Raw genomic sequence first — 12,828 nt, 5'->3', positions numbered from 1 at the left:
GTGGATGACCGATTTCATGCCGCTGTTGCCAACTGAGGTGTTGCGGGAGAAACGGAATATCGCAATGGTGGATGCAGCAGTCAGAGGCCTCTGTACTCGGGCAATCGCTCTCCCTCTTTCTTTCTCTCAATAGTCGGGCAAGAGAGAGCGTAAGGGTAAGGAACCCTTAGGGAACAGTGATTACAATATGACTGAGTTCACTTTCAAATTTGAGAAGGAGAAACTAAATTTCAATTTGTCGGTATTTCAGTGGAATAAAGGAAATTACAATGGCTTTGGCTCGAAAGGCTTCAGCAAGCAGAGGCTGATGACGAGCTTCACTCCAAGTGAGGACCCCTCGAGAGTCTTTGGCGAGGAGGCTGAAAGAGGAGACTTCGCCACAGTTGGAGAGAGTGAGAAATGGTGAGGAGATGACCGATCGCTAAGCTGATTCAGTGTGCTGCGTGCATGATGTGGGAGGTCAGGGACACTGATAGTGCCTCTGGCTCCTACACCTGTGGAAAATGTGTCCAGTTTCAGCTTCTGAAGGATCGTGTTGCGGCACTGGAGAGGCAACTGGATGACCTTAGGTTCATCGGGAAAATGAGAGTTTTCTGGACAGGACCTACAGTGAGGTCGTTACACCGAGGATACGGAAGAGAGAAGTGGGGGGCGACAAAGAGCAAGGAAAGGATGCTTGAAGTACAGGAGACCCTGGGGGATGTGCCTCTCATAAACAGGTTCACCCTCTTGGAAGCTGTCGGGACAGAAGATGATGCCAGCCTGAGAGGCGGACGGGTCTGCGAGTCAACAACTGGTGCTGAAGCAAAGCCGCAGAGAGAGACGTCAGGCAGAGCCGTGGTAGTAGGGGACTCCATAGTGAGAGGTACAGAAAGGGGTTTCTGTGGCAACAGGCGAGATTGAAGGATGGTGTGTTGCCTCCCTGGTGCCAGGATCCAGGATGTCACAGACCGATTGCAGGGAATCCTCAAGAGTGAAGGTGAACATCCGGAAGTGGTGGTGCATGTCAGCACAAATGACCTGGGGAAGAAGAGGAAAGACATTCTACAGCGTGACTTCAGAGAACTCTGAAGAAGGCTGAAAAGCAGGACTTCCAGGGTGGTTATCTCCGGTTTGCTTCCAGTTCCCCGTGCTGGAGTGGTCAAGAACAGGGAGATAATGGATCTGAATGTGTGGCTGAGGAACTGGTGCAGGAAGCAAGGATTTACATTCTTGGACCATTGGGGTATGTTTCGGGGTAAGGATGAATTGTACAAAAGGGACGGGTTGCACCTTAATAAGCGGGGCACCAGCATTCTGGCAGGTAGGTTTGCCACTGCAACACGGGTGTGTTTAAACTAAGTTGTGGGGGGGAGGGGACGAACTGGAAACATAAGGATGGAGATAAAGGGAAAGTGAGAATAAGAAAAGTTAAGAATGACAGCAGAATCAACAGAGCAGAAAGCTCAAGACAGGATCGTACAGTATGGCCAAGTGAAATAGGAATTGATATGGGAGGTGAGGGAGTAATGAATTAAAAGTATTATATATGAATGCACGGAGCATAAGAAATAAAGTGGAAGAGCTTGAGGCTCAGTTGGAAATTGGTCAGTATGATGTTGTGGGAATCACAGAGACATGGCTTCAAGTGGACAGGGCCTAGGAAATGAATATTCAAGGATATACGTCCTATCGAAAGGACAGACTGATGGGCAGAGGGGGTGGGGTGGCTCTGTTGGTGAGGATTGATATTCAGTCCCTTGCGAGGGGGGACATAGAATCAGGAGACGTAGAATCAGCATGGATAGAACTGAGAAATTCTAAGGGTAGAAAGACCCTAATGGGAGTTATCTACAGGCCCCCAAGCAGTAGTCTGGATGTAGGGTGTAAGTTGAATCAAAAGTTAAAATTGGCATGTAGCAAAGGTAATGCTACAGTTGTTATGGGGGACTTCAACATGCAGGTAGACTGGAGGAATCAGGTTGGTACTGGACCCCAAGAAAGGGAGTTTGTGGAGTCCCTCCGAGATGGATTCTTAGAACAGCTTGTACTGGAGCCTACCAGAGAGAACGCAATTCTAGATTTAGTGTTGTGCAATGCACCAGATTTGATCAGGGACCTCAAGGTAAAGGATCCATTAGGAGGTAGTGACCATAATATGATAAGTTTTTATCTACAATTTGAGAGGGAGAAGGGAAACTCGGAAGTGTCAGTATTACAGTTGAACAAAGGGAACTATGGTGCTATGAGGGAGGAGCTGGCCAAAGTTCAATGGAACAATACCCTAGCAGGGATGACAGTGGAACAGCAATGGCAAGTGTTTCTGGGAATAATACGGAAGGTGCAGGATCAGTTCATTCCAAAGAGGAAGAAAGATCCTAAGGGGAGTAAGGGGAGGCCGTGGCTGACAAGGGAAGTAATGGACTGTATAAGAGTAACAGAGAAGAAGTATAACATAGCAAAGACGAGTGGGAAGCCGGAGGATTGGGAAACTTTTAAAGAGCAACAGAAGGTAACTAAAAAGGCAATATGCAGAGAAAAAATGAGATACGAAGGTAAACTAGCCAAGAATATAAAGGAGGATAGTAAAAGCTTCTTTAGGTATGTGAAAAGGAAAAAAATAGTTAAGACCAAAATTGGGCCCTTGAAGACAGAAACGGGTGTATTTATTATGGGGAACAAGGAAATGGCAGACGAGTTGTACAGGTACTTTGGATCTGTTTTCACTAGGGAAGACACAAACAATCTCCCAGATATAATAGTGGCCAAAGGACCTAGGGTAATGGATGAACTGAAGGAAATTTATATTAGGCAGGAAATGGTGTTGGATACACTGTTGGGTGTGAAGGCTGATAAGTCCCAGGGACCTGATGGTCTGCATCCCAGGGTACTTAAGAAGGTGGCTTTAGAAATCGTGGACGCATTGGTAATCATTCTCCAATGTTCTATAGATTCAGGATCAGTTCCTGTGGATTGGAGGGTGGCTAATGTTGTCCCTCTCTTCAAAAAGGGAGGAAGAGAGAAAACAGGGAATTATAGACCGGTTAGCCTGATGTCGGTGGTGGGAAAGATGCTGGAGTCAATTATAAAAGATGAAATTACGACACATCTGGATAGTAGTAACAGGATCGGTCTGAGTCAGCATGGATTTACGAAGGGGAAATCGTGCTTGACTAAACTTCTGGAATGTTTTGAGGATGTAACTATGAAAATGGACAAGGGAGAGCCAGTGGATGTAGTGTACCTGGACTTTCAGAAAGCCTTTGATAAAGTCCCACATAGGAGATTGCTGCGCAAAATTAGGGCACGTGGTATTGGGGGCAGAGTACTGACATGGATTGAAGATTGGCTGGCTGACAGAAAACAAAGAGTAGCGATTAATGGGTCCCTTTCAGAATGGCAGGTGGTGACCAGTGGGGTACCGCAGGGTTCAGTACTGGGACCGCAGCTGTTTACAATATATATTAATGATTTAGATGAGGGAATTAAAAGTAACATTAGCAAATTTGCTGATGACACAAAGCTGGGTGGCAGTGTGAAATGTGAGGAGGATGTTATGAGAATGCAGGGTGACTTGGACAGGCTGGGTGAGTGGGCAGATGCATGGCAGATGCAGTTTAATGTGGATAAATGTGAGGTTATCCACTTTGGTGGTAAGAACAGGAAGGCAGATTATTATCTAAATGGAGTCAAGTTAGGAAAAGGGGAAGTACAATGAGATCTAGGTGTTCTTGTACATCAGTCACTGAAAGCAAGCATGCAAGTACAGCAGGCAGTGAAGAAAGCTAATGGCATGCTGGCCTTCATAACAAGGGGAATTGAGTATAAGAGCAAAGAGGTCCTTCTGCAGCTGTACAGGGCCCTGGTGAGACCACACCTGGAGTACTGTGTGCAGTTCTGGTCTCCAAATTTGAGGAAGGACATTCTTGCTATTGAGAGAGTGCAGTGTAGGTTCACAAGGTTAATTCCCGGGATGGCGGGACTGTTATATGTCAAAAGATTGGAGCGACTGGGCTTGTTTACTCTGGAATTTAGAAGGCTGAGAGGGGATCTTATTGAAACATATAAGATTATTAAGAGTTTGGACATGCTGCAGGCAGGAAGCATGTTCCTGCTGATGGGTGAGTCCAGAACCAGAGGCCACAGTTTAAGAATCAGGGGTAGGCCATTTAGAACAGAATTGGGAAAAACTTTTTCACCCAGAGTGGTGGATATATGGAATGCTCTGCCCCAGAAGGCTGTGGAGGCCAAGTCTCTGGATGCTTTCAGGAAAGAAATGGATAGAGCTCTTAAAGATAGCGGAATCAAAGGTTAAATGAATGGCGATGCTGGCTCAAAGGGCCAAATGGCCTACTCCTGCACCTATTGTCTATTGTCTATTGAGAGGAGAACTGGCCAAGGTTGACTGGAAAGAGACACTAACAGGAAGGACAGTAGAGCAGCAATGGCTGGAGTTTCTGAAAAAAATGAGGGAAGTGCAAGACAGATATATTCCAAATAAGAAGAAATTTTTGAATGGAAGAAGGACACTACCATGGCTGCCAAATGAAGTCAGAGCCAAAGTAAAAGCAAAACAGGACATATAAGGAAGCTAAAGCCAGTGGGAAGATAGAGGATTGGGAATCTTATAAAAACTTGCAGAAGGAACCTAAGAAGGTCATTAAGAAGGAAAAGATGAATTATGAAAGGAAGCTGGCGACTAATATCAAAGAAGATACTAAAAGCTTTTTTAAGTATATAAAGGGTAAAAGAGAGTTGAGGGCAAAGAAGTGGCAAATGAAATACAATGATGTTGGAAAGTGTATGGTCATGCACTTTGGTGGAAGAAATAAACGGGCAGACTATTATTTAGATGGGGAGAGAATTCAAAATGCAGAGATGCAAAGAGACTCGGGAGTCCTTGAGCGGGATACCCTAAAGGTTAACCTCCAGGTTGAGTCGGTTGTGAAGAAGGTGAATGCAATGTTGGCATTCATTTCTAGAGGTATAGAATACAAGAGCAGAGATGTGATGTTGAGGCTCTATAAGGCACTTGTGAGACTACACTTGGAATATTGTGTGCAGTTTTGGGCTCCTTATTTTAGAAAGGATATACTGACATTGGAGAGGGTTCAGAGAAGATTCACCAGAATGATTCCAGGAATGAAAGGGTTACCGTATGAGGAACATCTGGCAGCTCTTGGGCTGTATTCCCTGGAGTTCAGGAGAACGAGGGGGGGATCTCATAGAAACATTCTGAATGTAAAAAAGCCTGAACAGATTAGATATGGCAAAGTTATTTCCCATGGTAAGGGATTCTAGGACAAGAGGACATGACTTCAGGATTGAAGGACATCCATTTAGAACTAAGATGTGGAGAAATCACTTTAGTCAGAGGGTGGTAAATCTGTGGAATTTGTTGCCACGAGCGGCTGTGGAGGCCAAGTCACTGGGTGTATTTAAGGCAGAGATAGATAGGTTCTTGATTAGCCAGGGCATCAAAGGGTATGGGGAGAAGGCAGGGGAGTGGGGATGACTGGAAGAATTGGATCAGCCCATGATTGAATGGTGGAGCAGACTCGATGGGCCAAATGGCCTACTTCTGCTTCTATATCTTATGGTCTTATAGTCTTAAGTTTGCTGCCGATTCTTGAGTCATAGAATTTTGGAATAAAAAGAAGCAATGCAGCAGACTGTAACATGGTAACAGTGACTGTTTGCTGGTCTCCTTTCTTGCTGTGAAACGCATGACACTTCTCTGTCACTTGTCAGGCACATTGAATTGTCTGGTGAATGAGTGGGTTTTGCTGGACCGCAGATCATGGTCTCTCTTTGGGGCTTTGCTATTCCTTGCTTCGTGGGTGGTGGCTGCTGATGCTTCCTGCTGGAACAAGTGAGGAGGGAGAAGGTTGGTGCTTTGCTGTTGCTCATCTGTGGCAGGGGAGAAGGGGGCTTTGGTATTCCAACATTTTACTTCATTCATTCTTTGGGGTTCTCTTCTGTTTATGTGGATAGAAATACAGAAAACCTACAGCCCAATACAGGCCCATCAGCCCACAATGCTGTGCTGACCATGTACTTACTTTAGAAATTACTTAGGGTTACCCAGAGCCCGCTATTCTTCTGAGCTCCATGTACCTATCCAGGAGTCTCTTAAAAGAACCTATCATATCTGCTTCCACCACCATTCCACCGACTCACCACCCTCTGCGTAAAAGACTTACCCCTGACATCCCTGTACCTACTCCCCAGCACCTTAAAACTGTGCTCTCTCACGCTAGCCATGTCAGCCCTGGGAAAAAGCCTCTGACTATCCACATGATTAATGCCTCTCATCATCTTGAACACCTCTATCAGGTCACCTCTCATCCTCCGTCGCTCCAAGGAGAAAAGGCCGAGTTCACTCACCCTATTCTCATAAGGCACTCTCCCCAATCCAGGCAACATCCTAGTAAATGTCCTCTGCATCCTTTCTATAGTTTCCACATCCTTCCTGTAGTGGGGTGACCAGAACTGAGCATGGTACTCCAAGTGGGGTCTGACCAGGATCCTATACAGCTGTAACATTACCTCTCAGCTCTTAAATTCAATCCCACGGTTGATGAAGGCCAATACACCGTATGCCTTCTTAACCACAGAGTCAACCTGTGCAGCAGCTTTGAGTGTCCTATGGACTCAGACCCCAAGATCCTGCTGATCCTCCACACTGCCAAGAGTCTTACCATTAATACTATATTCTGCCATCATATTTGACCTACCAAAATGAACCACTTCACACTTGTCTGGGTTGAACTCCATCTGCCACTTCTCAGCCCAGTTTTGCATCCTATTGATGTCCCGCTGTAACCTCTGACAGCCCTCCACACTATCCACAACACCCCCAACCTTTGTGTCATCAGCAAATTTACTAACCCATCCCTCCACTCCTTCATCCAGGTCATTTAAAAAATCATGAAGAGAAGGTGTCCCAGAACAGACCCCTGAGGCACATCACTGGTCACCGACCTCCATGCAGAATATGACCCGTTTACAACCGTTCTTTGTCTTCTGTGGGCAAGCCAATTCTGGATCCACAAAGCAAGCTCCCCTTGGATCTCATACTTCCTTACCTTCTCAATAAGCCTTGCATGGGCTACCTTATCAAATGCCTTGCTGAAATCCATATACACTACAGCTACAGCTCTACCTTCATCAATGTGTTTAGTCACATCCTCAAAAAATTCAGGCTTGTAAGGCTTGACCTGCCTTGAATAAAGCCATGCTGACTATTCCTAATCATATTCTGCCTCTCCAAATGTTCATAAATCCTGTCTTTCAGGACCTTTTCCATCAACTTACCAACCGCTGAAGTAAGACTCACTGGTCTATAATTTCCTGGGCTGTCTCTACTCCCTTTCTTGAATAAGGGAACAACATCTGCAACCATCCAATCCTCTGGAACCTCTCCCGTCCCCATTAATATGCAAAGATCATCACAAGAGCCTCAGCAATCTCCTCCCTCGCCTCCTACAGTAGCCTGGGGTACATGTCTTCCAGTCCCAGTGACTTATGCAACTTGGTTCTTTCCAAAAGCTCCAGCACATCCTTTTTCTTAATGTCTATATCCTCAAGCTTTTCAGTCAGCTGTAAGTCATCCCTACAATCGTCAAGGTCCTTTTCCATAGTGAATACTGAAGCAGAGTATTCATCAAGTGTCTCCACTACCTCCTCTTGTAGGCTTATCTACATATTGTGTCAGGAAACCTTCCTGAACACACCTAACAAACTCCACCCCATCTAAACCCCTTGCTCCAGGGAGATGCCAATCAATATTGGGGGAATTAAAATCTCCCATCACGACGACCCTGCATGTCTGTGAAGAGTAAGAATTTCAGGTTGTATACTGTATACATTCTCTGATATTAACTGGGACCATTGAACCCTTGAACAGAATCACAGAGCTGTAAAATTTAGTTTGGAGACGAAGCACATTTGGACACTGGAACTTCAGTCTCTGTGATCCTTCTTCACAACCCTCTCCTTCAGAACTGTGCCCCACTTTCCATATGTTTTCAAGGTAAGGACATGTCTTGGGTAGAGCTCTTTTCTGCCCAGTGCATGATAATATCCTGGGGCCCTTCCACTCCACCGTCACGGTAGGGTGTCCCAGCAGTCTGTTAGCTTTTTATAAATTATTCAACAGACATTGATAATCCCACCACCATTCCCAAGTCCTTAAAAACAATGGGGGCTGATGCAGGATCTATAAAACGTTCTGTTGTTTCTAATTTTCTTTTCAATAGAAACCCCAGGTTCTGCGTTTACGCAGTTTATTGGTGCTCTAACGATGGCTGGTTGCACAATCCATGCCCATTACCTCACAGTTTTGGATAAAAGGCCTATTGAGCTGCAGCAAAATACTGATGTTCCATTCCCTTCCTATCACAAAGCAGAGAACATATTTCAAATGTGATTCACCACACTGAGCACAAGGTTTCCCCCCCCCCCACTTTTCAAGTGAAGATTCAAGCTTGTCTGATGGCATCAATACTAGTCACATGGATCAAAGCAGCCAAGTATAAAAATACATTAAACATGCAGACTCATTAAAAAGAGGGAAAGAAAAGGCCCTTGTTGTTATTCCAGACACACTGGGAAGGCTTTCAGCAACCCAGTCCTGATGGCTGCTTTGTCTTTCAGGGAAAGGCTGAGAGAAGAGTGAGTGGAAGGATCAGGGAACGTTGCGTCTCTTTGAAACAAGTTGCTGTGTTGACTCCTTGGCTGGAATAATTTATAAATAGCCAAAAATGAAACAATAAGTACAAATCTGGCATGAGGGCAATTCATGTAGCAATAGTTACTGGAAGCTGTGTGTACAAAGTGGCCAACACTCACAACAGTTCAATGGGAAAAGAGAGTTTCTTTCAGACTGGTTCTTTTATTCGAACTCTCAGCAGTGAAATCCCTTCAACACAAACTGCAGCCGTTTGCAGTTTGCACAGGAGGGTCAATGTTTATGGTTCAGGGAACAAAGAGTCAGAGCCGCAAACTCCATGATCATCTGGGTAAAGGATTATCCATCATATCCTGTGATGGGGCTGATTATCACCATCCTATAACCCAGAGTGGAGCCGATCCTGATCTTAATCTGCTGGTTTGTTCTTTTGATACACTTTCTCAGTAAATTGGACAGATACAAAAGCAGCAATTATTGTTTTCACCTGGACAGTGATTTGATGCATCAACACACACAAAATGCTGGAGGAACTCACAGGTAAGGCAGCATCCATGGAGGAAAATGAATGATTAATGTTCTGGGCCAAGACCTGTTTATTTCCCTCTATAGATGCTGCCTGACCTGCTGAGTTCCTCCAGCATTTTGTGTGTGTTGCTCAAGATTTCCAGCATCTGCAGAATCTCTTGTCACTTATTGCGTCACCTCACAAAACAAGTTACTTTGGTGAGATGTGAAAGTAAACCCTCAATGGGTATAGTGTGAGTACGTCAAGGCAGGGACTGGATGAGCTTGTGCTGGGGATAACCTGCAGCTTTTGAGAGGAGCTGAAGTCACAAAAAAATCTTCATCAATGTGATTTCATTTTCAAAGTCTGATCGAATGAAGGTAATGACAGATTAGCACATTGATCCTACACAACAAATGAATTGCCAGGAAGCCCCATTGTGCAGGGCTGCTGTTAGCAGGAGCTCCTGTAGGACACTGATACTTTCCAGAGTAAGATGTGAGAGTGCTGTTCAGCATCCCCTCTGGAAAATGACTGGGTCTCCTGTGGCAAGCGTGCTTGTGCAAACCTCTGCCTTAGCACAGGAACAGGCCTTGTACGATGCTCATTTGGAGCACTGCAGGAAATGAAGACATCGCTTTATCAAAATCAGCTGCACCGCTGGCGTTACAGGAGAACTAGGTTTTTGTGGGCTCTTTGCTGTGGTGTGGCTGGCTCCCTGGAACCATGGACTCCCTGTTCAGTGCTACAGACTGATGATGACAGAGGCCCCGGGGGTCACGACGCTCCAAGCCTGCATACCAGGATGGTGCTGGAGTGGAAAGCTAGCCATCAGAGGCTGTGCAGACACAGACAGGGAGCTCAGAAAGGAGGCGCACTGTCCCAAGTGGATCCACCCTCCAGGTTACAGGGATCCACACCCCTCCCCTGAGCTCTCCAAAAGGCAGTGGACTTGGAGGTTGTGAGCGAAACACCGAAACTTCTGTGGTCAGAGTTCCATTCATGCCTGGAATATTGCAGTTCAACTTTAATTGTCATTCAACCATACATGAATACCCGTGAATACAAACAAATTAAACAGTATTACTCTGGGGCCAAGGTACAAATCGCAGTACCAACAGTCACAAACAGCACAAAGCACAAATAGCACGTATAAAACAGCAGTAAACATACAGTCACACAAAAAAACTATAGTCCGGGTCCCTGAGTCCATGAATGTTGCAGCGGTCTGCTGTCGATACAGTTTGTCTTCTGCTGAGCAAACCCTGAGGCACAGCACCAACTCCAGCATGGATGTCGCACCACACCACCTCTGGCACTCCAATGGAACGCACCGACTCTGACACCTCCGCCTCTCCTGGGCGGCTGTAATCACTGTCACCTCAGCCTGAGGCCTAGTCCTTGCTATGACTGTACAGCCCCCCTGCCATCTGTCCCCGCCGTTTGCCAATGGATCAGTGAATGGGACTTGCAGCATTCCACATTAACAATGTCCAGAGGTTAATGTGGCACTCACTTCAGTGAATGATTTCACATGTTTTTGCAGCTGGTCTGTAGTATATCGCAGCCTGCAGACACACTCAGGAACAACACACAGTCAGTGTGAGATTCTACTAATGGGCAAGGTATTATCGTGGCAACATGCAGTCTGCTGGAGGAACTCAGTGGGTCGAGCAGCATCTGTGGGGCTGAAACCCTGCATCAGGACTAAGAGTGGAGAAGGGGAGAGGAGTGGTGAGAAGGATTTGGAGGTGATTGGTGGTCTGAGAAGGAGGGTAAGAGGACAGATGTGTAGTGCCATGTAGGGGAGGGAAGAATGGTTGGAGTTGGAAGACAGCGGCAGGTGAATGAGAGAGGGGGGAGGGGGGAGAGAGAGGAAGGTGGGAGAAGGGAGAGAGGGGGGGAGAGAGAGGGGAGAGAGGTGGAAGAGAGAGAGAGAGAGAGAGAGAGAGAGAGAGAGAGAGAAAGTGAATGTGAGAGGGAGGGAGAGGGAGTCTCATCTTCGGAATCAGTCAGGTTTACTATCACTGGCATGTGCAATGAAATTTTTTTAACAGCAGCAGCAGTTCAATGTAATACATAATATATAAATCAATCAATCAAAATATATATGTATATTGAATAAATTAAAAATAGTGCAAAAAGCAGAAATAATATATTAAAAAAGTGAGGTAGTGTTCATGGGTTCAATGTCCATTCAGGAATCGGATGGCAGAGGGGGAAGAAGCTGTTCCTGAATCGCTGAGTGTGTGCCTTCAGGCTTCTGTATCTCCTACCTGATGGTAACAGTGAGAAAAGGGCATGTCCTGGGTGCTGGAGGTCCTTAATAATGGATGCTGCCTTTTGGAGACGCCGCTCCCTGAAGATGTCCTGGGTACTTTGTAGGCTAGTACCCAAGATGGAGCTGACTAGATTTACAACCCTCTGCAGCTTCTTTCGGTCCTGTGCAGTAGCCCCCCACCCCCCTATACCAGACAGTAATGCAACATGTCAGAATGCTCTCCACAGTACATCTATAGAAGTCTTCAAGTGTGTTAGGTATCGAACCAAATCTCTTCAAACTCCTAATAAAGTATAGCTGCTGTCTTGCCTTCCTTATAGTTGCATTAATATGTTGGGACCAGGTTAGATCCTCAGAGATCTTGACACCCAGGAACTTGAAACTGTTCACTCTCTCTACTTCTGATCCCTCTATGAGGATTGGTATATGTTCCTTCATCTTACCCTTCATGAAGTCCACAATCAGCTCTTTCATCTTACTGATATTGAGTGCCAGGTTGTTGCTGTGGCACCACTCCACTAGTTGGCATATCTCACTCATGTATGCCCTCTTGTCACCACCTGAGATTCTACCAACAATGGTTGTATCATCAGCAAATTTATAGATGGTATTCGATGTTGGGGAGGTCCAGAACGAGGGGTCACAGTTTGAGGATAGAGGGGAAGCCTTTTAGGACCGAGATTAGGAAAAACTTCTTCACACAGAGAGTGGTGAATCTGTGGAATTCTCTGCCACAGCAAACTGTTGAGGCCAGTTCATTGGCTATATTTAAAAGGAAGTTAGATATGGCCCTTGTGGCTACAGGGGTCAGGGGGTATGGAGGGAAGGCTGGGGCGGGGTTCTGAGTTGGATGATCAGCCATGATCATAATAAATGGCGGTGCAGGCTCGAAGGGCCGAATGGCCTACTCCTGCACCTATTTTCTATGTTTCTATGTTTCTATGCCTAGCCACACAGCCGTGGGTGTAGAGAGAGTAGAGCAGTGGGCTAAGCACACACCCCTGAGGTGCACCAGTGTTGATTGTCAGCGAGGAGGAGATGTTATCACCAACCTGCACAGATTGTGGTCTTCCGGTTAGGAAGTTGAGGATCAAATTGCAGAGGGAGGTACAGAGGCCCAGGTTCTGCAACTTCTCAATCAGGATTGTGGGAATGATGGTATTAAACACTAAGCTATAGTCAATGAACAGCATCCTGATATAGGTGTTAGATTATGAGGACACTCAGTCCTCACTTATTGTCATTTAGAAATGCATGCATTAAAAAATGATACAACATTCCTTCAGAATGATATCACAAGAAAACACAGGACAGACCAAGACTAAAACTGACTAAACCACATAATTAGAACATATAGTTACAACAGTG

Source organism: Mobula hypostoma, chromosome X1, assembly GCF_963921235.1.
Source record: "Mobula hypostoma chromosome X1, sMobHyp1.1, whole genome shotgun sequence".
NCBI classification, from domain to species: Eukaryota; Metazoa; Chordata; class Chondrichthyes; order Myliobatiformes; family Myliobatidae; genus Mobula; species Mobula hypostoma.
The sequence above is the reverse complement of the archived record's forward strand: the minus strand, read 5'-3'. Positions refer to the sequence as shown.